This window comes from Ochotona princeps, chromosome 17, assembly GCF_030435755.1.
Source record: "Ochotona princeps isolate mOchPri1 chromosome 17, mOchPri1.hap1, whole genome shotgun sequence".
Classification (NCBI taxonomy): Eukaryota; Metazoa; Chordata; class Mammalia; order Lagomorpha; family Ochotonidae; genus Ochotona; species Ochotona princeps.
This window is the reverse complement of record NC_080848.1, coordinates 45,663,132-45,687,910: the sequence shown is the minus strand read 5'-3', so window position 1 is coordinate 45,687,910 and position 24,779 is coordinate 45,663,132. Positions and strand designations below refer to the sequence as shown.

The following is a 24,779-nucleotide window of genomic DNA, read 5'->3' as shown; positions in this document are numbered from 1 at the left end:
GGTGATTGATGATGTGTGCCATCCTTCTACTGTGAGTGCAGAAGCAGCACTTGCTCCCCGTGTGTGCTTGCTCAGGAGAGCCAAGGATGAGCTGCGAGTTGCTTTTGCTTTCAGCCACATAGCATCTGATTCCCCTCTTCTGATAAGAAATCTTGTCCCCCCACCAGGTAATGTACAGGTAAGGATATAAGGAGAAGTGTGAGATAAGGTCTGTGCTAAAAATGACGCAGAAACCTGTATCCAATGGCTGTTGAAGAACACTCAGAGAGTAAATGGACTCAGTGAATGGATGGTAGTTTGTATCTTTCAGATCCTGGATGATTTTGCTTTCTGCATCCAGCACATAGTGATGTGCCTGTGGGTGAGGGGAGAAGGAGAGGTAGTGAAGGTGAGGACAGAGAGCAGTGTCTGTTCTGGGGCATGAGCTTGTGTGCCAGGTGAGTGAGGTTCCTCTCACCTGGGCTGGTGGTACATCAGGGTGTTCGCTGCTGTTGGGAGGGCATATGGTCTTCGTGTTGGGGTCTGCCTTCTTTTCTTTCTGGCTGTAGAGAATGGCAGATGGCATCTGCCAGGGTTCCATGGTCCTGTGGGTCACTAGGTGGTGGGCTTGTGCAATCCAAAGCAGGTCTTCCGGCTGCTTGGAGTGGATGCAGCTGTGTCAGCACAGTGAGGCTGCTGCCTGGCCTCTTTCTCACGGGCGGAAAGCACTTTGCTTATTGGCTTGATATTGTTCTCGTGCAGAAACCTTCCTGCCTTCTATACATAGGTGTGCTCTGCCTGATTTTTCTGTGTTCTCCTTGTCTTTGCCGTCTTGTTTAAGAGCTTTGTGATTTCATCCAGGCAAAGGCCAGATGAAAAATGCGGCAACTGAAGCCCTCCTTGACTCCATTCCTCACGTGTTCCTCCAGGATGTCCAGGCTGGGGAACACTCGGCAGCAGGCCATGCACTTAAAGCCATGCTCTGGCTGCACGAGCCACTCAGGTGTCTTCACTCTGGGCCTCTCCTCCAGGGCTAGGAGCTCTGCTGGGCCCTCAGCCTCGCAATCGTCTTCATGGGCTGTGTCGCCACTGGCCTCACTGCTGAGGATCATATCTTCTGTAAGCACAGAAGAAGAGCTGGCCTCCGAAGGGACTTGCCCAGTGTAGCTCAGTTCTTGCACTCTTGCCCTCTTCTTGGGAGGCAGCAAGCCTTCCTGTGTGTCATATACAGTGTGGGCCTCTCTCTGCCTTTTCACATACATGTAATATATTTTGATGACCCGCTCCTTTCTCATGTGTAACGCATCTGAGCAGGGCTCATTTGCTAGGTGGACATGAAAACACATGTCATTCCAGGTGGTGGGGGTCGTCTGTTCCACGTCCTGGGGTAAAGGCCCATCCAATGGTCTGCCACCGAGATCTTCCTTCTGGCTTTGATGCATTTCTAAGAAGGAAAATTTCAACCATTAGAAAACGTGGCTAAGTTTGCCTGAAGGTGCAGTGTTTCTGGGGTACTCAGAGTATCCCTGCCCATGGGATGTGTGTGATGGATGTGTGCACAAATGTGACTCTTCACTTGTAGGTGTGTTCAAATGATATGTGCTGTGTGTGGTGGAATGGGTAAGGCTTGTGTGTGACAATTGGGGCATGGTATATCTGGTAGAGATGATTCTGTGATCTGGTACACACTTGGTATATTTTCTGGTGTTAGTACTGGTAATGCTGTGTGTGTTTATGTTGTGTGTGTGTGTGTGCTCTATGTAATGTGCAGCACAGCTGAGCAAGTACAGGCGTGGCTCCTAGCTCTGCTCCTGCCTGAGAGAGTAGACAGTGTCGCAGGAAGTACACATGAGCTCTCAAGTCATGCAGCTCGGAAAGGCTGCAGATATTGTGGATGTGGCGACATAAGAGAAAGGCTAGCTAAGAAACTCAGTTCTCTCCAAATGCAAGGATTTCCTTCAGTTTAGTCTAGTCCCAGGGCTAGTTCAGATAGGTGACCTGTCAGTGTGTGTACTCTATTCAAGGGATTAGTCACTAACAGGCTAGGCCTGAAAGGCTGTTTGCAAGAGGGATGATACAAGAGGTACCCAGGTAATGAGACTACAGAGAGGAAAAGAGGCACAGGGCATGAGGAGTGCAGTGAAAAGAACAGTTTAAGAAAGGAGGGAGAGCCATTTTTGTGTTGAGGAGATGGGGCCTGTAGAGATCTATGAACACGAGTCTGTGCCAGTCTGCCCGGGGGAGATTCCAGCCAAGATTCTATGCACCTGTTGGCACTCTCGGCCAGTGCAGCCACCTCTCCCAGGGCTCCCATGGGACAATGCTGTGCTGAGGGACTGTGCTCTTTCTTGGGAACACATTGTCTGTTTGTCCCACCCCAAGGCTTCAGTCTTACTCTTCCTTGAAGACTTTAGTGTCACTGAAGGGAGTGTGAGGTAATTAGGGAGTGGCCTGGGCAGCTTCACTGAATCTCCTGGGTAAGTTCAGACACTCCATTTACATCTGCCTACCTCCTTCATCAGAATTTCTGGATGTGTTGGAAGAGTAGACAGATTCTGAGGTGGGATCACTGTCTCCTGGTGCCTGGCTGCAGGTTTCGATCTCGACAACCTCACATGGCTCAGGCACATCTTGTTGAAGCAGCTGGAAGTCTGAGAAGGAAATGACAAGAAAACACATTGTGTCATGGCTTAACTGTGTCTATTCTAAAAGGAGCATTCTGAGTGGATGTTTTGTTTCAGGCATTGCTGCCTCCCTCCCTGTGCATCACACACCATGGCACTTGCTCTCACAGATAGCTGAACCATGCAAATTGTGACAGAGAAGAGAAGTTATTAAAATGGAGTACGTGGTAGACATGAGTCGGCTTGAATATCTCTGATGTGACATTGCTGAAGATGTTCACCGAATATTGAGAAGTGGGAACCATGCCCAAACAGAAGATGCAGTCAGTTAATCAAGTCTGATATCCATGATGAGCTTCCTTTACTTTGGGAGAAATTGTGTATGGGAAAGCCATGGAGAACACGTTTTCTAATACTCACTCCTACTTATTTGAAAGAGAAGTGTGGTTCCTGGGGAGAAGCAGTAGAACAGGCGGGCAGGTGTTCAGTTTGCTGGGGAGGTTATGATCACACTCTGTACACACCTGCAGCGCTCACAGCCTCACCCACTGATGTCCCAGATCAGCTGTGGTGACTCTGTACTGAGGGGCTGTGTCCTATTGTTGGACGAATAGCCACTATTTGTTATTCCCTCAAGGCCTCAATATTAGTCTTTCTTTGAGAAGCAGTTGCTCATATGTGAGGGCAAGAGAAGCCAATCAGGGTTGGGCTGTGTAGCTCAATCAAACTTGATGACCAAGGGCACACATTCCCTTTGTATATGGTGTACTATCTTCAGTACAAGCGTGCTTATTTGTAGAGGCATTTTAGTATTCAATCTCATACCTACTGACCTCTTAGCACAGAGTTTCTTTCTGATCTTCATTTCTCTGAGTTTATTTTTGCTGAACAGATTTACTCCACTAACAGCTCTACATTTCTTCCATATCACCTTAATCTTAAAACATGCATTTAACCCCTATTTATGACAGCACTACAGTTGATCTTGAAAACAGCACCTACCTTATACAAATTTTGTCATTGAGTTTCTATGAGAGCTGTTGACCAACTTAGTGGCTACAGATCTGCTTCCCCTCCCATTGCCCTGATTTATCTGACCTTGAACATCCTGCCTCCTTACCAACATCATTGGGCGTGCACACACCGGAGTCACGGGTGTAGCTCTGCAACTTGACAGATGGATCTTCTTCCTCTTGGACCAGGATCTTGTCATCCACAACGCTCCCAGGTGGTGACTCCTCCTTCCATAAGTCTGTGATGGATGGAGAATGGTACAACAATCATTCGATGAACAGTTTGTGTTTCATTCCTTTCTTTAACTTGTATATATTCTGAATATCACGTGCTAAGTATTGAGAACAGACACACCTATAAGTTCAGAAAATAAAGTTTATATGTTGTTGAAAACATTAGCACGCCTATTACAGAAGCATTCTGAAGGCTCATAAAACATCATATGGAGAAAATCTGCCCACTTGACCTGCACATAAACCCTGAATTCTTCCAGAGAAAAGAAATAGATCAATCATGGATTAAGTATGATTGCCTGATTTCTCATGGCATCTTAGAGTCAAATAATCACAATGGGTAGACAGCATGTAAACAAATATATTCAATATCACACTTCTGTCCCTCTTATTCATGTATGTTATGCATGTATAGTTGTGTGTACAGCATAATAGTTATGACCTTGCTCTACATGTCTCACTATGTATACTCAATGACATCTTTGAATATGCACTAATCCTAGTGAAGCTGAAATAAAGTCATCTTTCACTCTTCAGACCCTCTCAAAGTGAGCATCAGAATGAGGAAAACCCTAAATTTTGTTGAAAATATCAGATACTCCTATTTTATGTGAATTACAGCTTAAAATGTTGCAGTTGGCTTCAATCTGCCGCTCCCCCCACTGAGCAGTTGCCCTGTCTAATGAGTTGTTTGTTTATGGTTAGGTTCCATGGTAACCCTAACTGCCCAATTGCCTATATTTCCAGAAAGAGTCAAACCCACTTGCCCTGTAATCAATGTAACTCAATGGGACTATGTATGGTTGTATCCTTTGTTTTAAAATTATTTCTTCACCCTTATTGGAAAGACGGATCCACAGAGAGGTGAGACAGAAAGATCTTCCATCTATTGGTACATTCCCCAAGTGGCCACAACAGCCAGAGCTGAGCCAATCTGAAGCCAGGAGATTCTTCCAGGTCTCCCATGTGGGTCCCACGGCTTTGGGTTATCCTCTACTACCCTTCCAGGCCACAAACAGAAAGCCCAATGGGAAGTGGAGCAGCTGGGACACAAACCAGCATACATACGGGATCCTGGTGTTCACACGGTGAGGATTTAGCCACTGAGCCATCATGCTGGGCTCATCCTATTCTATGTCTTACATTAACCAAGGAGATCCACATTTACATTTGCACAGACTAAAACAAATACTTTGTTCTTACTCCTTAGTAAACAATCAATTCTTTATGAGCTTATGTTCATCCATAGACATCTTTTTTATGCCTTAGTAAGGAATACATTTTATAAGCTTGTACTTATCCATAACCATCTGAAAAACATTTATCTTGAAATCAGAGTTACAAAGGAACAGAGATCTTTAATCCATCAGCTCACTCCCCATTTGGCTGCCAATGGCCAAACTCGGGCCAGGCTGAACTTTGTGTCAACAGCCTAGACCTTGTCCCTGGGTCACCTGAACGTGAGCTGGGCTCTCAGAAAGAGCCATGAATAGACAGCTGCTCCTCACTCCCTGTTTCCTCGCTTCACTGTCCCGGTCGCCTGCCTTAACCATTTTCTCCACTACCACTAGGGACCTACTCTTGCTCCCTTGGAGGGCATTCTTGGTTACCACATTGCCAAGGGTCTTCTCCACATACCTCTTGATTTCTTTACAGCTGGAGGACTGTATTCACGCTCCAGATGTTTCCTTTTCTCTCTCTGCTCCATGGCTCAACTCTTTAAAAGAGTTACTCAAAAAGCTAAGCTTTCTACCTGTAACTCCACTGTCAGGTAGTTGATGGTATCAAGAAAAGACTGAATCTGAAAATCCGAGGACACCAAATCACAGGAGACGCTCGCGGCTCCTAAGCACTGTCCTGCCTGGTACGCAGTCCAGCAGCAGGACTGTTGTGATTCAAATCACAACGAAGACCTCGGAATTCTAGGATGTCCTGGTGACATCACTCAGCCCAAGGGGCTCAGCCAGTATTTAAAGGTGTAGACACAGGTGATTGCCTATGTTGACTGAATTTGTCCCAGTGTAATTCTATTGTGAACTTATTTTCAGGCCTTGTTTGGAGACAAGGACTTGTAGGAGACAGAGGACTTGTATGAAACAAAGAAAACTACCTTGCACATAAGAAAATTGCATGTGTCAATCTCCCAAAGCAAGGATAAGACACAATGCAAATGAGGATTAGGCTTACACTCAGGTTGGTTTCCCCAAAATCCACATCAAGGTATATACTGAAGGGAAACAAATTTATCTGCTAACAATATTATTTTATCTGTTAACAGTATATTATTTTAATTAAAGATGATACTTCTATTGCATACTATATTAGATAGAATTGTATTATAGAATCATATGTAATTATGTATAATAATAAATGTGAATTATATAATATCACACAGTATCATATATAATATCTATTGTGGAATACTACTCAGCCATAAAAAAGCAGTCTTATTATTTGCAATAAAATCGATGCACCACGATGGCACCATGCTGCGTGAAATGAGGTGAGCACAGAAGGGTGAAAATAACAAAATCCTCAGCAATGTTAACTCGGAAAATAAAAGATGATCCCATTGAAGATATAAATCTTATTATGTAACCAGAGTTTGGGAAAGGAAGTCAGGAGTGAGGAAGTGATCAAGCCGATTCATGAGTAATAGGTTACAGATAAATAGGAGGAAAAATTCCTGAGGTTCTAGCATATAGTTAGATGAGAATAGATAGTGCTGACTTACTGCATGTATTGACCATAAATATTGAAGAGAGGCTTCTAGAATGTTTTTGTTAAAAAGAGATGTTAATTGTTTTCAAAGGAGCTACATTGCACAAAGCATATGTATACAGAAGCATTACCTGGTATTCCATAATAAAAGAACAAATTTATGTGTGCTAATTTTGTAGATAACAGAGGTAAACCATTTTTTAAAAAATCAGATGAAAAAATGAAAATAAGGTGGCGCTGACACAGAAGGAAATTGATGAAGGAAACACAGTTTGTAGCTCAGAAATGATTCTATAGTTGATAACCAACTTATTTGTAACAAACATTGTGTGACCATTCATCAGAGAAGGAATATTGTGTTTTTGATCCATGGTGCTGGAAAGGTGGATACACATACGTACAAGAATGAAATAAGATCCCTACATTTCACCATAACCAAAATCAAAACCAGACAGATCAAGAAACCTAAATGAAATGTTCAAAAATATATTTCTATGAAAAATACATGCAGAATAATTCCCATGACACCAATGTGGTCAACAAGTTTTTAAATACAAAATTTCCTTAGCACAGGTAGAGAAAAAGAAGAAAATCAGATTTTTTAAAATCATCAGATGCTGAAGCAAAAATTGAAAAAATTACTAGAGTGAAGAATCATTTGAAAAAAAAAGAGGAAATGTTTGCAAGTCATTTATCTCACAAAAGGTTGATAGCCAGCTATAGCAGGAAATTATAAAAAGTTTTGCAAAAACTGAAATATGAAATAGACCAAACTGGAGTAAACAGTGCTGAAGAGCAGTACTAGCGGCCAACAAGTATATAAAAATGTAAAAACTCACTAGTTGTTGGAGAAATGCCAATCAAATTCAAATGCCCCAATTTCTGTCAGAAAGGCTACTATCAGAGGACAGGAAGTAGCTTTCTCCTCCTGTGGATGGCGCAGGTGGAAGATAGAGCAGTTCCTCCCCCACCTTTCCCTTCCCGATCCACTGTATCCCTAAACATGCCCCTGTGTGTCTGACTTCCTCAGCTTGTAAACACACCTTCTCATCGTGAAAAACAATATAGATAGTAGTAACATATGCCTGTGAAGACTCTGATAACAAGCAATCCTTAGGTACTATTGCTGGAAATATCAATTTGTTTAGTCAGTGTGGAAAAATTTGGAACTTAATTTAAAAACTAGAAACAAAACTTAAACTTGATCATGTAATTCTAACTGAACTTTTACTCAAAAGCCTTGAAACTGTTTGATCCAAGAACCAGGGTCAGAGCCCACTGCACAAAAAATCTTAACTCTTTTGTTAAATGCTTGCCCTTATTAAATGCTGTCATTGTTGACTTCAGGTAATTTTAATAATATGAGAATTTTTGTTTTTCTGTTTGTGGTGTGTGTGTGAGAGAGATGAACTGGGAATTTATTGAGGATTTTCATCCTGTAGACTTAAAAATACAGTCACATTTTAGGAATTGCAGCCATTATAACTCCAAAAATAATATATGCTCATCTCACATTGATTTCCTTCTGGGGCTTATACTGATCTCTTGAAATTCCCGATGACACAGAGTACTCCGCGTATTTCAGTCACTCTTTTTCTTTCTTTCTTTTTTTTTCTTTATTAGAAAGTCAGGTTTACAGAGAGGAGAGACAGAGAGGAAGATCTTCCATCCATTGATTCACCTCCCAAGGGACCTGTGCCCATCCAAACAAGCATTCAGGAGCCTCTTCGGGTCCCCCACACGGGTGCAGGGTCCCAAGGCTTTGGGCTGTTCTCAACTGCTTTCCCAGGCCTAAGAGGGAGCTGGATGGGAAGCAGGGCCACTGGGATTAGAGCCTGTGCCCATGTGGGATCCAGGTGCTTTCAAGGCCAGGCCTTTAGCTGCTGCTAGGATACTGGGACAACCGCAGCTGGGCCAGTCTGTTTCTGTTTCCCTTTTGCTCCATGTCTACTTTGTATGAAACAGTTGCGCATTCTGGTTTAGCTGTTACAGTGTCCAAGTCTGCCTACTAACTCTCCTATTCATGGAGCTGAAAGCACTCACCAATTATTCCTCTGTATGTGGGTGACAGTGTCTTGCTTCCCGGGATTTTCAGGCCTTTGTATAGACTAGTGGGCAGAGTGTTTAGCACACTGTGAATATCCCGGCTTCATGGTGAAGAATGCCGGCTCTGCTCATCAGCAGCTCAGCTCATCCTGGATTGTCTCAATGCTTCCAAGCTTGTTTTTCTTTTTTTGTTTGTTTTGCTTTCAATTTAGCAGCAGGTTTTTCTATTTGCTTTACATCAAGTTCAGTGTTTGACATCTAAGGAAATATGTTTTCTCTTCTAACATGCATGTGTGTATAAATATCATTTGTCTAAATGCAGACTCCTCAATGCCACAGTATTTCGGTCTATTTCTGTTCTGAAATCATCAAGTTTGTCTCTCTGCAGGGATGCTGAAGACATCCAAAGTAGTCAGAGTTTACAGGTCTTAGAAAAACAGAAAAGTGGTGAGTTTGCTGAGAAAGTGTGAGAAACAAAAGGATTTGAGTTCCTCTCCCAGGGTCGCTAGTTAGAAACCCCAGCTCATCTTGGGAAATTCACAAGCTGTTACAAGTTAGGATCCCACAACTCCTTAATAAGTCAAAGCAATTTCCACACATATAGCTGCTCTCCCCCCAGCAAAAAACAAACAAACAAACAAAAAAACCGCCCAAATCCACGTTCACAGTCATCTGGATTTGTGAAGGACACCCTCTGAATCAAGAGTTTCCAGCCAATCAGGCGATTCTCTGAGCATGGCTGGCATTGGACAGATGAGTTCAGACCTGCGCTAACATATCCAGAGACCCTAATCAGACACACTCACCAGTAGCTGTTTAGGCCCAAGTCCACTGAAGACACAGTAAGTAAACTGTCATGGGGCGCCACCATTGATGGCATGCACCCGCTTGTCGGGTTAATTGACAGTGGACAGGGCATAGAAACTGATTTTCTGTACCCTGCCTTTCCCACATCCATTCCCGCCACTCAAGTTAATTGAAGGCTTGAAAAGTGCACCCCACTCCTCCTTAGCAACATTCAGAACAATTGACAGAGTGAAGGTAATTACTTGGGATGTTCCATGCACCTGGCCCCTCCTGCCTCCTGTAGGTTAGTTCATTGTAACTTGGGGCTCTGCTAACTGCCTGCCTGCTTGAAACTTTGTTTCTACTGCATGGCTCTCAGTCTGACCAGAGGATGAGAGCTTAAAAATGCCTGACTTTAGAGCCTTGCTGCAGAGGCTCCTGGAGTGTAGCAGGAGCTGCAGTCACCAAGCTGGGGAAATCAAGACTCGTCCCAACATTCTACACTTGTGTGCAGTGTGATCGTTCTCACACTTCACAACACAAACCTCTTCCTTAGGGTACTGTGCACCCCAGATGGAATGCTGCCATTCCTAAGTCACCATCAGCTCTGCTTCTGCAAACAGCCAGTACAGAAGCAGCATGCCCTCTCCCAGGAAAAGGAAGAGCTGGAACACAGATTGTCCTCTAATTCTTCACTTGACCTGGTCTTAATCTGGGAGTGAGTGCAGGAATGGACAATGGGATAAGTGAATCCATTTGCCAGTGCTCTGGTCACAGAACAGCTTTTGGCCAGCTAAGGTCAAGGCCAGGTGATCGCTAGGAACAGCTAGGAGCTGAAGGCATTTCTGAGAGCAGAAAGCTAAGTGCCAGAGAAGATGATTAAGGATGGGATGGCTGCAGGGAAGAAGGGAGGGGTTGCTGATAGAGACTAGCAGGCACCCTTCAGAAGAGTCTTGAGTTCATTAACGAAGAAGAAAATCCTCCAGTCTAGTTAACATACACTTAGACAACCCTACAACCTCATCGATCTACAAATAGTTCTATGGGCCATAGGCTAAAAATTGAGCAACCCAAAATATGCTTCCTATTTGGTTATTTGCTGCAGCAAGCCCATGGTCCTTTCTTCTTGCAGGAACCATTCAGACACCTGCCACAAAACGTCTGAGTCCAGGTCCTGATGTTGAGAAGAGAGAGCTCACCTCGAGGCTCTTCAGAAGGCAATCAAAGCAGAAGAGAACGGAAGATGACTGTGGTTCCGGCTGGAAGAATTTCCCCTGCAAACTGAAAAGAGGTTTGAGGAGGACAATGAGGAGGCACACTCTTGAAAAGACATGAACAGAAGCTCTTAGAGGCCAACTTTCTCTCAGAAGCCACACGGTGCCAGGAACAGCATCCACCTTGTGAAGCCCTTAGATACCAATGTACTTTAAGGAGCAGTCAGGTGACCAACAGGGTTGCCCATCTGGGTAGGACCCAGAACTGAAGCCAAAGCAGAGCTTGCAGGAATAGTTGGTGAAGCAGAACATGCACATTTCACTCTAAGAATCTGGCTCCGATGTCCAGAACTCAACTGTGGTCTGATGTAAGGGTGGCTGAGTTTTCTCGGAACTGTCAAACAATCCTGCAGTGGAGCATCAGGTCAAGTGAAAATGCTCCTGCTTCTTGCCTCTCTGAGAGATGACAGGTTGATTCACCACACCACAGAGATGGGATGGACGATGCCCTTCAGCATCCTCAATCCCGCAGGTCGACACACAGCTCACAACTTCCCCTACAGCCCTCTGCAGCCACTGGGCCAGGGTAGCACTCCACTAGCTTTATGCAAAGAGAAAGGAAGGCATTTGGATTCTAATTATCTCAAGGGAAGGAGACCCCAAATCCATCTGCAAGGAGTCCTAACAGGAAAGGTACCTATATCACTCATAGTGTTTTTCTGGCGGCTGAACTTCTGTGATAAGTGAGGCCTCCATGCCTGACGATGTTTGTGGAAAAAGACCCTTCAGACTGGAGGAGTGAAACCCCACTGTTCTCTGGCAGGGTGCTCAGCTGGAAGGCCTGAAATGGCGACCTTCACCAGGCCCCGAGGCCATCCTCGCCTCTTGCTTCTTGGAGAGCAAGACAACACTTGCTGTGGGTCCATCCCAGGGAGCAGCCCAGAACCCAGGCAGAGAAGAAAAGGAGCAGAGCTCTGAAGGGACAGTTCCCAACTCTTGTCTTCCCCTTCTGGCCGACATACAGAAATTATAGGCACTTCTTCCTTGGAGACCAGTGAAGATGAGCCTATGTAACATCAAGAATATAAAAAACATGGAACTTTTCGGTAGCTCTCATTTGGAAGTAAACTCTTTTCAATTCAACTACACAGCAGGAGCAAGGCCAAATGCAGGGGTTTCCAAGGATCACAGCTCAGAGGCCTCCACCCTAAACATCTGTCTGCAACCTTGGGAACCAGGACCTTTTCCCCAGGAGGAGGAAGGCCTGCTGCTCTCATCTCTAGCCCAAGGGAAAACAGCCACTTCACTCTCAGCTCCAAGGGGGTGTTTCCATGTAAAGCCCTAAGGGCAGGTGCATCATCTGGAAAGTGATAGGAAGGGAGGGATCAGTAGCTATCCACAGGAAAGCCCCCATTAAAGGCTTCCCCTCCAGGGGAACAGAGACCCAGAGAGTCAGGGGGAGCTCCCAAACTAACGGGTCTGCGCAAGGGGCAGGAGAAGGGAGAAACCTTGGTTCCCAGTCAGTCTTCCCATCAGCCTCTGGTCTCAGACAACACTGGCAGCTGGGATGTCTAAAGGAGAAACTCTTAGGTTTGGGGGAGAGCAAGTTTAATCCAAGAAAAGAGTTTAATCCAAAAAAAAAAAAAAAAAGCTCAGAAGAAAAATAAACAATTTCCTAATCCAAGCACACAAGTTGAATGTTCTGCCTGAGCAAAGACATTTTGTCTGGATGTCTCCTCTCTCCTGCCCGCCTACCTCCTGCTTCTAGAATATTCCATTTATTCCAATACCGAAGAGGTAAATTTCAAAGCGCACACCTGGGAAAGATGAAGCCAGACAGAAGGGAAATTAATCATCATTAAAGCAAAATATAAAGAAAAAAATAAAAGTGCCGATTACCTCAGCCTTCTTTGTAATACTCTGGGCTCCAGAGTTAAACACGTGTATGTGGCCAATATCCAGTTTCAGGAAGCCAATTCAACATGTCTGCTTCTCACAAAACCGCAACAGGAGCCTTCGATGGCTTTGTGTGTCCCAGGAGCATTCCCTCCAGGAAGCGGCAGGTGAGGGGCGTGTTCTCCTGGACAGCTGAGCTGTGTGACAGGTCTGGATGGGGGTCCTCCTGGTGGGTGGTGTTCCCTGCTTCCCAGAGGCAGGCTTTGTAACTGGAAGCACTCCTGGGGGGACTCATGCTGCTCCAAGATGAACTGCTCTTGTGTTTCAGCCCCTTGGGGAGCCAAGCTGAGTCGTCCTTCTGGTTCATCTCCTGGGTCTCATGGTTCTGCAGCAACTCGATGGCAGCTGAGGAGAGCAGTGCAGGGGCGGACTCCTGAACCACTGTGCAAGCCTCAGGATGGTCTGCCACTTGAGAGCCACTGGTGTCATCTTTGAATCCATTGCGGTCAGCAAGTGGCACGGGGTTTGAGGCTGCCCCGGGAGACCAGGTACTGCTCTGCATAGGAATTCCTCCTACGGAGGCACTGGGGATGACGCTGGCTGCCTCTTACATGGAACTCTGCTTTCAGAAGGACTTCAACACAAGGATGTGCATTTCTGCACCCTGCTGCCAGGGGTGCTCTCTGAGAGGGTCCAGCAAGCCTCCTCCCAGATGGATTCCTTGGGGTTGCTCAGCAGGTGCGGGGGAGACAAGGCAGGGCAGAACCATAAAGAATGAACTGGGTCTGCATGTCCTCTCCAGTTACAACGTTCCCCAGAGCCCCGGGGCAGGGGAAAGCACTTTATGGTCACATTAGAACCTTCACCGAGCTCCTGCAGGCTTCAGAATCTCTGATGGCCAGGATCTGCTCCCTGGGCAGCCAGACAGATCAGAGGCCCCAGCAAGCACCTGTCGGAAAGTCTGAGTTGCTGCTGATCACCAGTCAGTGGTACAGGCCAGCAAGGTGAGACCTTGTCAATTCCGGAGGGGCAGTTGTCCCCCGGCGGAGGTTCCAAGGGGGCCCAGACTGCATGCTGGGCCATCGTCAGTCATGCAGACGTGGTAAGGAGTTCAAGATGTCATGTCAGCACACAGAGCGGCTCATCCGTCTCCATCCACGTTTCCTGGTGTCCAGGCTGCCTGTTCAATGTTCTTCCTCTCAGTCTGAGGTCAGTAGCTCTAGGAAACTCTACAAACCTACTCACTATGAGTAGTAAAGTGTTGATAGCTTGGTCTGCTGCAGCAGTAGGCTCTTCGGGAGCAGTTTCTGGAATTTCTGTGTGGTTGCTTACTGCAGGTCCGAATCCAGAGAAAAGAGCATCCCGGCCGTCTCCCTCGTGATTCCAGGCTCCCCCGTGGTCGAGCGCCCACAGCACAGCAGCGTCTGCCTTAACTGGCTGCCCTTCCCGCTGCTTGCAGAGCTGGCTCCCGCCTTGTTTCCTGAGCTGAAGCCCCTCTTCTTGCCGCTGCACTCCTCAGGGCTCAGGGCCTTGTTCTCACAGCTCTGCTCTCACACTGATGCTTGCCTAAGCCCACAAGATGGCAGAGGGGCAGGACAGGACGGGAGCCCAACAGGAACAAACTTCCTGGGTTCTAAGTGCATTTGCGGCCTCCTGCCTGGGTCTCACCATCTCACCCAAGGTGTGCGTTTCAGGAGACCAGGGCTCCTAAAGGCGCGGCTGGAGGGAAAACAGGAGAGATTCACACTGCAGACTTGAATGTGTTGAGCAGTTCTCAGCCCTAAATGCTGTTCTGTCTTTAAGTTGTAAGGGTTGTTCTAGCGAGTCTTCAGAGGTATCCGGTCCAGAGACACACACTTCTTGGTCATCCCTGGTTGCCCTTGGTGTTTGGTCAACGCTGACCCCTTTGGGAGATTGGGATTCCCCTCTTTTTAAGCTCCTTGTGAGTGCTTGGGATCATTATTCTTATATCCTTAAATGCTGTTCCATGCCACAAGAGGGAGCTGGATGGGAAGTGGGGCTGCCGGGATTAGAACCAGTGCCCATATAGGATCTCAGCGCATTCAAAGTGACAACTTGAGCTGCTAGGCCACCGCACTGAGCCCAATATATATATAATGATCCCAATATTAAATATATATATATTATGGAACAGATAAGACCATTAGTAATTTATGTTCCCAGAAAATATACATTGAGTTTCCCTTCTATGAATTGATCAAGACTATAATTGTCTCAGAGGTTTTTTTTCCCTTCAGATTTATATATATAAATATATATAATAAAAGTCATATATATATACTTTTGATATATATATATATATGATATTTTGGGGATAGGATCTGAGTCTGAAAGTCAAACTCATTTATGTGCTTTGTGCATCTAATAGACATGTAATTTTATATTTAGAAAGCAAATTCTTTTCTGTAAAACTGTTTTTGTAACTGAAGTAGTTTCATGGTATAGACTTCAAGCAAAGACTTGATTTTTTTCAGTGTTTTGTTTGAGGGATATTACAAGTATGAGTTATTATGTAAGCAAATGGAAAATATATGTCAAACACTAATTTTGTCAAAAAGTAGTTTAAGGCCAAACTCATTAATGTATCAGTAATGTGGAATTCTTTCTGAACTGGGGATTGCTCACTGAAAGGGAGAGGTGAATGTGCAGTTACTCCTTATGGTTGAAGTACCCAGGCACACGGAAAGCTGAATTTCTATGATTCTTGATGGCTTGTCAATTGTACTGAAGTCAATCAACATAGCATTTGTGGGTCATACTAGAATTCCAGAAGTGATCACTTCATATACATATACATATACATGCATATATAATACATGTTTCTAGTGGAAATAATTAGAATATTTTAATGTTAGCTTAGTATTTAAAAAAAAGGGTGAAACTGTGCATTAATAATATACTGGCTTTATGAAGATGTCATTCTATTGCTTCCAATTGCATACAATGTGCAAGCCAACGGAAATCATATATTTCATGAGTCTATATCCTGACAGACTTTTTCTCTCAGTCCTTACAGAAGACAGTGTGTCTGGCTGAAGTTTTGAACAAATATCAACTCTTCAGGGAAAGATGAACACAACAGTACACTCTCTCACAGTGTTGTTCATTTGCATCAAACCTAAATGGGTTGTGGATCTATTGAGAGAAGATGAAGCAGGTGCAATCCGTCCAGTTGTGGCTGCGGATGTCTGTCCTTGATCTCTGATGGAGAATGGGGGCTGGAGCAAAAGGCTCGGAGGACACGGAAACAACACAATGACCACACATTTGTTCACTGGATAATAGCACTGGAGCTTCTGAGAAAGGACTTTATTCTCAAGTGTTAAGCTGAACATTCACCCTTTACATTATGCTGGTACTCTTCATGGACTTCTATTTTCCCATCTCATAATGGCAAAACTAAGCTTGTTCATGACATGATCAGACCTCACTAAATGGCCTTCAGATGAATGGGTGATGCTGTCTGTTTAGTCATTCCTCTTTCTGTTTTAGCAGCAGGTCCTGCAGCATCCCTGAGCCTTGCAGCCACATCAGGCCTCCTTGTCCAGCAGCGCCTGCTTGCCAGGGGAAGATGCTCTGGGTGTGGGTGGTCACCCTTGGATGGGAACACGGTGGATTCTGCTGGAGGACTCTAAAGGGAACACGGTGGACTCTGCACCGTGGCTGTGGCTCGGGCTCCCGCAGGGGCTGCACCTGCTCCTCTTGAGGCTCCGGATCGTGCCCAACGATGCCCATGGCCACTCCTCTCCTCTCCTCTCCACCGGACGCTCGCGACTTTTTTGCTGAATATAAAATTAAAAGGCAAAATAATTAACCCAAATTGCTTTATTTAAAATAGCAGTAAGATTATAGCATTAGCTTAAGTTTATATGTATGCCATTTTTAATGTTACAATGGTTTTAAATTTTAAAAATTTAAAGTTTGATGCAACACTTTCAAATGTTTTGTTTACTTTACAACTCCTTCTGTCAAAACTGACTGTGGGAGTGTTTTAGATTACTGAAACACTTCAGCCAAAGAATTTCAGCCGAGAGCTAATGGCATGTTTCATGGTTATATAGCGATAATGGTTAGTTACTCAGAAGGAGAGATAGTGAATGTCTCCTCATGAAATGTTTGCCCCGAACAGTCTTATTTTCATACTGTCTGTATAATTTTTGTTATGTTTTGGCAAATCTTGGTTAGCTTTCAATTTGATCTTAGCAATTTCATAAATGCTTTTGTATAAATTATTCTGTAAAATTCTGTTGAAGGTCTTCTACAGTACTCAGGAAATGAATTTAATCTGAAGATAGTAAGAATGCTACTAAGAGATCTTGTTAGATGTGAATACTTGTGTTGGGTTACAAAATGCAATGTTGAGATTCAAAACTTGTTTTGTGAAGCGAACTCTAGGTTCTACAAAAGCTGATTTCAAGGAATTGTTCAAAGCATTGCAAAGTCTGGAGAAAAAGTGATTGTGAAAATTTTTAGGACCTAGTCACATTTCTTTCGCTTCCATATACCTCTGGTTCTCCCCATAAGCTCAAGTATATGTTTAATTTATTTTTAAATTTGTAAAATTAGTGGTAAGTAGGGTTTAGAAGGAAATAGTTATGGCTTTTTAGCATGATAGCAATATATGTGGATGCGCAAAATCTGACATCATTAACATTTCATTTGAAATGCATATTCTTCCTGAAATACATTGTTTTTTGGCATAAATGATGTACATTTTACCTTAGTGGCTGGATTAAAACATTTGTGTTGTTCGGCTTTCTTTCGTCTGCTTTGTATTTTTAATAATGTACCTTTACTTTCCAGTATGCCTACTTTTTTTATTGTAGAATAAATTCATTTTAAGCTGAAAAATAAAGGAAAAATAAAAAGAACAAAATTCCACCATTTGCAACCAAGTGGTCACAGCTAGAGAGCGTTGTGCTCAGTGAAATGAGCCAGACCCAAAAGAACAAACACATGCTTACTTTACTACAAGACAACTGCCATCCGAACTACTGAACAAAAAGATACAAAGGTAACAAGGTACACTCCTGTGATCTCACAAATGAAGGATGTCATGGAGACCAGACTACCAAGAATCAGAAACTGACAGAGTGCCTCCCTACTCCCAAAAGTAGGCTCCCAAGAACACTTCTAAATATACCTAGACAGCAAGATACTAGACTTTCTACCACTGCTTATGCCAACAGCGTCGTGACCTACGTAAAAAGCAGAATGCCGGAGTCAGCTCCAGCTGAAGGACTATATTACTGCAAAACACAGGGGACACTGCAGAGGGAGATGGGAAGGGCAAGGAGGAAGCCCTAGACCTGCAAAATGGTAAAACATAAAATCACAATTTGAAAGAGTACTCTCCTGTGTATCACAGCACTACTCACCATAGGTGAGATGTGAATTGAACTTCAGTACCCACCAGTAGATGAATGAATAAAGGTAAGATGATAGACCCGGCATGGTAGCCTAGCAGCTAAAGTCCTTGACTTGCACATGCCAGGATCCTATATGGACACCAATTTGTGTCCCAGTGGCCCCACTTCCCATCCAGGTCTCTGCTTGTGGCCTGGGAAAGTAGTGGAGGATGGCCCAAGGCCTTGGAACCCTGCACCCACATGGGAGATCCAGAGGAGGCTCTTGGCTCCCGGCTCCTGCCTTTAGATTGGCTCAGCTCTGGCTGTTGCAGCCACTTGGCGAATGAATCAGCAGACAGAGGATCTTCCTCTCTGTCTCTCCTCCTCTCTGTATATCTGACTTTCACACACAATAAACAAACAAATAAATCTTTTTAAAAAGATAACATCTTATGTATACACGATGACATGATAAGCAACAATACATTTTAGCACAATCCTGACATATCTGGTGACTTAGAGACTAGATGGACCCGGAGGACATAATATTAAGTGAAGTAAACTAGGGACAGAATGGCAAACATCACATTAGCTCACTTCTATGTTGAATCTACACAAGGTAGTCTCACGGCAAAGCATCCAAGTGGTTAGCTGTGGCTGGGCTGTGGCGTTGTGTGTGTGTCTGTGTGTGTGTGCGTGTGTAGGGCCGGGAGTGTGAGTAAACCTTGGTGAAGGAATTTAAAAGATGATAAAACAGGCGCATCAGCTCTGGCGGACAGTTTCACAGACTGTGCATTTAAATTACTTAGACACGAAGAGTTTGAGGACTCTTATGACAACGAAATGACAGATGCTTGAGGTAGTGCACAGTCTAAATATCAAGAATTGATCAGTGCACCACGCGCACGTATGCCCAAGTATTGGGCTGCACTCCAGAAATAGGTACCACTATTTTGTCCATTACAAAGTGAATAAATTGGGGCCTGCAGATTAGCCTAGCGACTAAAGTCCTCACATTGCCTGTGCCAGGATCCCATATGGGTGCCGGTTCTAATCCCGGCAGTCCCGCTTCTCATCTAGCTTCCTGCCTGTGGCCTGGGAAGCTGATGGAGGACAGCCCAAAGCCTTGGGACCCTGCGCCCACATGGGAGATCTGGAAGAGGCTCTGGGCTCCTGGCTTCAGATCAGCGCAGTTCCAGCCACTGCGGCGGTTTGGGGAGTGAACCAATCGGATGGAAGATCTTTCTCTCTCTCTCTGCTCTTCTCTGTATATCCGACTTTCTAATTAAGTTAAAAATAAATCTTAAAAAATAAAATACTATCAAACCAAGTAAGTTAATTTAAAAAAATAGCAGAAAGAAATCAATAAATTTTAAAGATTTATAGTTGGTAGGCAATGTCTTTAGCACACATTTACAACTTTCTGTAGTTATTAAAACCATTTCAAGAGACACAATCCTTTCAAGTCTCAAGGGAGGGTGGCCTGTGCCGCCTGGGGGCTCTGGCAGCAGGGGAACTGGGCGCAGAAGCAGTCCCTGAGCTCCCTGTTGAACAGGTTGATGCCGGCGCAAGGTGAGCCACACTGAGGCCTTCAGGTAGGTCTGGGGCACGGCGCCGGGCCGTACCAGCACCCACAGGTAGCTGGCCATGAAGTAAGGGCCCCAGAGCAGCAGCAAGAGCAGCTTGGGCGTAGAACATCCTGCAGAGCCTCTTTTCCATCTTGAACTCCTCCAGCACTAGCAGGCGGTGAGCACCGCAGCCGCCTGGATGGCCATGAGTGCGGGTGGCATAGGTCCACGACCAAAGTCCGCCATCCAGTTGGCAGCTGCCGGGCCCCTGGCACTGAACCATGGAAGGTACAGTCGTGGGTTACAGCGGGTACTAGGCGCGCAGGCCACATCTTGTGGCGATCATGGATGAAGAAGTGCAGGTGGAGGCAGACTAGGTGTGTGGCACCCACCACCATGCTGAATAACAGCAGGAAGCCAAGCGCCTGAAGCTCTAGGGCACAGGGCGCATGCTTCTTGTCTCGGCCGCGGTCCAGCACGGGCAGGAAGGCCGCGGCCAGTGCCAGCGCCCAGGAGGCACACACCAGCATGGTGGGGCACACTGCCAGCTCAGCATAGAAGTGGTGGTGGGCCATGGCCAGGTAGCGGGTGACGCCCACTCCGAGCAGCAGGAAGGTGGTGTGGAAGCAGAAGAGCGCGACCAGGAAGGCGAGCAGCCCGCAGCCCAGCGGGCCCAGCAGGGCCCAGGGGCGGCCCATGGCCAGGCGCGCAGCCAGCAGGACTGGCAGGAGGCAGGAGAGCGCGCAGCCCGGAGGCCAGGCACAGGTGCAGCAGCAGGCAGTAAGGGCGCGTGCAGGCTGCGCTCCCACAGGACGAGCAGCGCGAGCAGCACGTGGCCCGCCAGGCTCGCGCCCAGCAGCAGGCTGAGCGTGGCCAGTTCGAGGCCCAGCGCCGCTGCCTCGCCGTTGCCGTCGCCGTCGTCGCTGACCGATGAGCTCGCGCTCGCCATCGCGGCCTCTCGTGGAGTGCGCAACACCCCGGAGCTGACCTCGACCTCGTGACTCTCTGGCCGCCCCGCCCGCGCTCAGGTGCCGCTGCTGCCGCCGCCGAGCGTCCTGGGCGAGCTCCCAGCATAGCACCCTGCATTCCCCTTCTCCGCCATGCCGCTGTCGCCGCAGCAGAGCCCCCTCACCTCCACCAGAGTGCGCAGAGAGGCCGCCCAACAACATACTCTTCCTACCATCTTCACGTTTAGGATGCAAACAGCTGATTAAAATGTGACTCTGGGCCCAGTGGCTTGGCATAGCGGCTAAAGTCCTAGCCTTGATCGCCCCCGGGGTCTTATATGAGCGCCGGTTCTAATCCTGGAAGCTCTAATTCCCATCCAGCTCCCTGCTTGTGGCCTGGGAAAGCAGTCAAGAATGGCCCAAAGACTTAGGACCCTGCACCCGTGTGGGAGACCCAGAAAGAAGTTTCTGGCTCCTGGCTCCGGATTGGCACAGCACCGACCATTGCTCGCTCACTTGGGGAGTGAATCATCAGATGGAGGATCTTCCTCTCTGTTTCTCCTCTCTGTATATATGACTTTGAAGTAAAAGTAAGTAAATTAAAAAAAAAAAAAAAACAAAATGTGACTGTGTGTTTTGCTTTCTATTTCTGTGTCACCTGATGAACAACTTCCCAAAGCTGAAACAAGAATAGAGGGGTGGTGTGGTGGCTTACCAGGCTCATCTTTCTCCCGCAGGTGCTGGCATCCCATGTGCTCACTGGGTCATGTCCCAGATGCTCCACTTTGCACCCGGCTTCCTGCTTGTGGGAAAGCAGTGGAGGACGGCCCAGGTCCTCGGGCCCCTGCACCCACATGGGAGCCCTGGAGGAGGGTCCTGGCTTTGGATTGGCTCAGCTCCTGCCATTGTGGCCATTTGGGGAGTGAACCAGGGGATGGAAGTTCTTTCTCTTTGTAAATCTGCCTTTCCAACAAAAATAAATAAATCTTAAGAAAAGTGTAAGTTGCTTCTCATGATGTATAAGCAGCTAGTCCCAGAGTAATAAAAGAGAACACATCCTTCGGTATTTTCCTTTTTTATTAAAAATATTTATTTGTTATTATTATTTGAAAGGCAGATTTACAGAGAGAAGGAGAAAAGCACAGAGATCTTGCGTGGCTGGCTCACTTTCCAAATGGCCACAAGGGCCAGAGCCGAGCCGAGCTTCTGCCAGGAGCTTCTGCCAGGTCTCACACTTGGGCGTAGGGTCCCAGGACTTTCTGCCATCCTCTATTGCTTTCAAAGTAGGACACAAGTAGGGAGTAGGCAGGACAGGTGCCCACATGACATCCCGGAACACGCAAGGCAAGGATTTAGCTACGAGGCATTTATAGCCTTCAGACATGTTATGAATATATAAAATTTGGAGTTAAGAAGAGTTTCTTTTTCTCTTCATCTTTACCATAGTTACATACCCTACATTTTTCTGCACAGAATTAAGAAAAAGAGGAATAGTTTTTTTTACTGTTGCAAAATAAAGTAGTGCAAACTTGCGGTTTCACGACACAAGTATAATCTCCCAGCTTCAGTGGGTGATGATGACTTAGAGCTTGCTGTATTAGAGAGCTCAAGCATTGCTTAGAAAATGGATATTATCTCAATGCAGGAAGAAGCAGATACTTTTTCAAATCACACAGATAGCAGAGGAATGCCCGTCCTTGGTCCCGTGGGACCCAGGAGCCTGGCTTCTCTTGGGCTTTTGTTGAGAAAGGTTGCTTTGAGTTCCTGGGGGTCACCTCAGCAGCGTGACAAGTTGCAGTTTCTTGTCCCATGCTCCTTTTTCCATGGATTGTCCTTTGATGGACAAGAAGGGAGAGAAAGCGCAGAGATCTGCCCCTGCGGAGTCTGCTCTGGGATGAGGAGTGTCCCTGGGGAATGCCTCCAGGCACCCACACATCCTGACAGGGGCAAGAGGATCCTAGAAGCAGAGCTACCTCAAAGAAAGCTCGTTTCAGGCTGGGAGGGATAGGGTAGTGGTTAAAGTCCTGGCCTTGCATGTACTGGGATCCCATATGGGTGCCGGTTCTAGTCCCGGCAGCTCCACTCCCCATCCAGCTCCCTGCTTGTGGCCTGGGAAAGCAGTCGAGGACGGCCCAAAGCCTTGGGACCCTGCACCTGTGTGGGAGACTCAGAAGAGCTGCTGGCTTCTTGCTTCGAATTGGCTCAGCTCCAGGCATTGCGCTCAGTTGGGGAGTCAACCTTCGGACGGAAGATCTTCCTCTCTGTCTCTCCTCCTCTCTGTATATCCACCTTTCCAATAGAAATAAAGATAAATTCTTAAAAGAAAAAGAAAGCTCCTTTATATTTCAGAGCTAACTGCTTTTCCTGTGAATCTTAAAATATTTCTGGTCACTCTGCACAACAATGCAGCTGCCCAGCTTCTTCCTTCATGCAATCTCTATGAAGAAAGCGTGCTAAGTTCTGATTCTTAGAAAAGTGACCAACAATCACAACAACAGCATAATTTTTGATTGATTGATTTATATTGGACCATCAGATATACAGAGAGGAGAAGAGACAGAGGAAGATCTTCTCTCCAATTGTTCACTCCCCAAGCAGTTTCAGTTTCAACAGCTGGAGCTGAGCCAATCTGAAGCCAGGAGCCAGGAGCTTCTTCTGGGTCACCCACACGGGTGCAGGATCCCAAGGCGTTGGGACCATATGGGATCCCGGCACATTCAAGGCGAGGACTTTAGCTATTAGGCCATTGCACCTGGCCCTGACTATTGGTTTTAAATAGAAAATAGCATATTTTGCCATTAACTCTGATAATTATTTTGGGTGCTTTCATTGCTAGCAAGTGGAAATGCTAGCTTATAACACATTCATCCTTTATTGCTCATCATTTACCAGCTCCTTTGAGTATAACTTGGAGTTAGTTTTTGAATTTTCTCTGTGAGCCAACAATGATGAATTTTATGAGAACTTCCCCTGCCCTTTGAAGCCACTTGCATTTATAAGTGTGAAACTGTTGCTTATCATTAAAAATTGCTTTAGCATTCTGTAATATTAATGATATTCTTGAAGTAGTTATAACATCCAGACTCCTCAAGTTTGAGAATCATACCAGGCATACCTTTTAAAAATGCATTCTAAAAAAACAGAAAAAATAAGTAAATAAAAACAAAAATGAAAGAAAATGCATTCTACTTGATTTCTAGTTTCTAAGAAGAAATAAACTTATAGGAAAAAGATTCGATGATTCCCAAACACAATCTACTCATAGCTTGCAAGGATGCTACAAGTGGAACACTAAAATCAGCCAAATGTTTCTAAAAATGTGGTCAAGTCAAAATACACCACTAGCTATGTGGGATTGCCACACTGTGGGTCAAAACACTATTATATATTGGCAACTTCATGTGGATTCATGCAAATAATCTTCAAAAGTTAAAAAGAACAATGGTCTGTATGTGCTCATAAAAGTTCCCAAAGTATGTTAAGTTCAATGAAGAATAAAGTTATAAAAGAGTACGTACTCTGTAATGTCATTTGTTTTACACAGAAATAAATATGCTTACAAATATATTCTGAGCTCACAAACACAGACTGTAAACTCTCTGAGGAGCCTTGGGGAAATGTGGGCATCCTGACTGTTCTACCTAGACTGTCTTTGCTGTTTGATTCTTCCCATTCTATTCGTTATTCACATTCTCCTCTGTAAATACTAATTAAGGAATACATACATATTGAATATAATGTAGTTAAGATGTACAAATATTTATATTACATAATGTGTGATATATATAAATATACACACCAACAACTTTTCAGAGTTGTAAGTTCAGAGAAAAATTGAGCAGGTGGAACAGATTTCCCCCTTCCCCATGGCTGCATACATGTTCCATCTCCAGCCTCACTAATACCCTGCCCCGGAGCAGCATACAGATGATTATCAATAAACATCCCTGGGCACACATCAATCACTCATTGCCATAGATGACATTAGGAGTCACTTTTTGTGCTGTGTATCCTGTGGTCTGGGACAAACGTGTCCTGACATGGGCAGGTCATCCTGGCACTTCTGAGAACAGCTCTACTGCCCCAGCCAACTTCCTTGCATCTTCATTCCTCCACTCCCTGAACCCTGGCAAGCACTGTTCTCTACATCATCTATTATTTTTAGCTTTTTCTAGAATGTCAGAGTTTGAATCACACAGCACATCCTCTTTCTAAGCACAGACTTTGGAGGGGTCAGCACAAGATAATTCTTTGCCTGGTAGGGCCAGGGTCCCTTGTGGATGCCGGGCCATATGTCAGCTGCCTCACTTCTGATTCAACTTGCTTGCTTCTAACATGGGAAAGAAAGAAATAGAGAATGGACAAGTCCTTGAGACTCTGAA

At 45.4% G+C, this 24,779-nt stretch overlaps 1 protein-coding gene, 1 long non-coding RNA gene and 1 pseudogene across 2 annotated transcripts in view; 1 reads left to right on the top strand and 2 right to left on the bottom strand.

Annotated features, from left to right (window-relative positions):
* The window catches only part of LOC131482427 (USP6 N-terminal-like protein), a 409,820-nt gene that overhangs the window by 44,944 nt on the left and 340,097 nt on the right, over positions 1 to 24,779 (top strand). The gene's annotated exons all lie outside the window — the stretch shown is intronic.
* LOC131482314 (uncharacterized) lies at positions 1,393 to 5,556 on the bottom strand. Its single transcript, XR_009246891.1, has 4 exons — positions 5,489 to 5,556; positions 3,724 to 3,855; positions 2,490 to 2,630; positions 1,393 to 1,423 (listed from the first exon to the last, which is right to left on the bottom strand). It is a non-coding gene; the product is annotated as an uncharacterized LOC131482314 (long non-coding RNA).
* LOC131482337 (probable G-protein coupled receptor 27) lies at positions 19,315 to 20,399 on the bottom strand (annotated as a pseudogene).